Below are 3,152 nucleotides of genomic sequence, written 5' to 3' on the forward strand. Positions count from 1 at the left end.
AACATCTCTTGGAAGGCTTGGCAGAGGAGCAGAGCCAACCCTACTCTACACCTGGGGGTAGGGTAGTCGAGCAGTTCATGCACTCCCTAGTGCTACCTTCACTTGGTTGTTGAGCTGTGTGTTCTGAGCTCTCGATCAACCCATTGTTTTCGAGGTTGTCCCCTAGTTGTAGTGGGGTTTTCTCCAATGATCACTTGTAGTTCTCTTGCACCTTTCTCTTCTTCTCAATGTGTGTGTGTGAGGCGTGCTCTCTCTCTCTCTCTCTCTCTTTCTCTCTCTCTCTCTCTCTATCTCTCCCGTTCATTTTCACTGCACTTCTCACATGGTATCAGAGCCATGGTTGGCTTGAGACCCGAGGAGCAGAGGGAGTGTTGAGCCAACATAGAGAGGAGGTTTAGGGTGTTGTTTGGAGGTGTCTTTGAAGAGGGGTGTGTACGAGGTGTGGACTATTCGGGTGACCAGCGAGGGAGACTTTGAAGGGTGTTTTCAAATCAAAGAGGAGGTGTTTCCAAGGGATGGAAAGTGAGGTGTGAAGGTACATTGGGCTATCAGCCCCTTCATCCTCATCTTCAACCTTCTCCTTTCTTCAACCCTCAGTTCCTTCCATCCCATCCACCTTCTCTTTCAGTTCATCGTCCTCTTGACTTTGAGTCTCAACATGGTGACTTTATTCAAGATGGCAGAGAACAAGACTAGAATTCCAGTGTTGCCAACATTCCCGGTTGACCGGTAGTTGGATGGGATCAATTATGGCATTTGGTGGGTGATGATGGAATCTACGTTACAATCATATGACATGGAAGATTTCGTATTGATAGGTGTTGCCCGACCAGATCCCCTAGGTGAGGACCTTGGCATCCTACCTCGGAAGGAGGTTGAGACTCTATCCCACCAATTGTGGGACTGTGTTAATGCTAGGGTAAGATCATTTATATTTATTAACTATACTCCTCAGTTGATTAATCACATGAAGCACATGATGGTGGCCAAGAGTATATGGGAGCATTTGGCATCCATGCATAACCAAACCTCTCCTATGAAGAGGGTTTCACTAGAGGTCTAGATGAGGTTGTTGGATCCTAAGAAGTCTTCATCGATGCAGGAACACATTAACAAGTTACAAGAACTTCAGTAAGAGATTCTCCAGGCGGGGAAGCATATTTCATCAGAGGACATGGCCATTACTCTACTCTCCTAGTTATCCTCTCAGTAGAAGGCCCTCTATTCATCCTTGATCACGAGTGGTAGGGTGAATGAGTTGAACTGGGATGAACTAGGAGGAATTGGTCCCCATGGTGCTTGACTCGGAGGAGTGCTTCGTTGATTGTACCTATGACAATTAGCTTGAGGCTTTGACACGTGATCAAAAAGGCAGAAAGCAATTGATAGCTGAGGAGCATGCCCATACAATGCCACGATGGCCATGGAGGTTCCCTGCCATGGATGTGCCCTTATAGGCACCCTAGGTGGGGGCTGGAGAGTAGAGGGTGGGCCGACCTTCACGTCGTCCACCTTGGCTGAATACATCCCTTGTTTTGGGGGGGGTGCCCTTCTTATAGTGCCATGAGCAGCCCTAGTAGTGGGTCAGCCCACACGGCAAGTCAGCCCTATAGTAGGGGGTCGGCCACCATAACCGACTAGGCAGGGGGTGCTGCCTATATATAGGCCCCCCATTCTCATTGTTCATCATCACCTGGTGGAGCAGCACTTCACTGTATACCAACATCTCTTGGAGGGCCTAGTAGAGGAGCAGATCCAACCCTATTGTGTACCTGAGGAGTAGGGTAGTGGAGCAGTTCATCCACTCCCTGGTGCTCCCTTCACTTGGTTGTTGAGCTGTGCATTTTGAGCTCTCGAACAGCCTATTGTTTCTGAGGTTTTCCCCCAATTGTAGTGGGGTTTTCTCCAGTGATCGCTTGCAGTTCTCTTGTGCCTTTCTATCCTTCTCAGTGTGTGTGTGTGAGGCATGTTATCTCTCTCTCTCTCTTCCGTTCATTTCTGCTACACTTCTCACATCTTTGACCTTACCTTTCAAAATAGTCATAACTACTAGACATTAAAGATATATTAGTAAACCAAAGAACATAAAAAAACTCATCTAAACCATATGACCTTTTTTACATAAACATAGAGCTTATGGCCACTGACCATTACTGTAGGCCATTAGCTTTTACAATTTCAATTGTTGTATCTGGTATTAGAGAGCATTCCACTTGGAAAACATCATAAGCCTCATCAGAAAACAATGAAATCCATGCTGCATTTACAAATCGATGACATACAACATACACATGTTTGTCTCCAATTTTGGCACATAAGAGGGAAAGTATTCATGTTCTAGCTATAACAACATTATGATAAATAGCATTTTGGTAGTTTTTTATTCACAGAGTCTCTTTTAACATCTCCTGCAAGACACACATATGCATACACTCACACGTGTGTGGTGGTGGCGAGCCTATTGTCTCAACATACACATGTTTGTCTCCAGTTTTGGCACAAAAGAGGGAAAGAATCCATGTTCCACCTAGAACAACTTTATCCCTGAACAAGACAACATTATGATAAATAGCACTTTGGTAATTTTCTATTCGCTTAACAGTTCCTACAAGACACATGTATGCATGCGCTCATGCGTGTGTGGGTGTGGGGAGCCTATTGAGGGGTTTTGAAAGTGAATGAGTGAGTGAGTGAGTGAGTGAGTGAGTGTGAGTGTGAGTGTGAGTGTGAGACTGAGACTGAGAATAAGATTGAGAGACTGAGACTTCAAAAGGCCAATGGGTCTATGAGATTGCAAAAAATCCTAATACATCAAGCTGTGCAGATGGAACTACTAAACGAGCATCCACTCCAATGCAGAATGGAAAACGATAAACGCTAATAGTCATGACAAAATGATGATCGTTTACACAATACTAACATCCTCATCATCAGAGCGTCAAGGGGGAAGATGTAGTGAGTTCATAAAGCTAGAGATAGAGTGCTAGCGGCTGCCCCCGGATGTGGTCTTATGTCGTCTCCTGGTCATAGCTCTACGTCTAATAAGGGCTACAACGACCCCTATCGGTGGAGCCCCAAGTCTGAATAGGGAAGGGATATCCCTAGGTGTAATATGTGTCTCAACCCTCTGTCTGAGTTGTCATGTCATTGGC

The sequence above is a fragment of the Dipteris shenzhenensis genome, chromosome 1 (genome assembly GCF_047967505.1).
Source record: "Dipteris shenzhenensis isolate YYH24624 ecotype China chromosome 1, Dip_SZ_1.0, whole genome shotgun sequence".
Lineage (NCBI taxonomy): Eukaryota > Viridiplantae > Streptophyta > Polypodiopsida > Gleicheniales > Dipteridaceae > Dipteris > Dipteris shenzhenensis.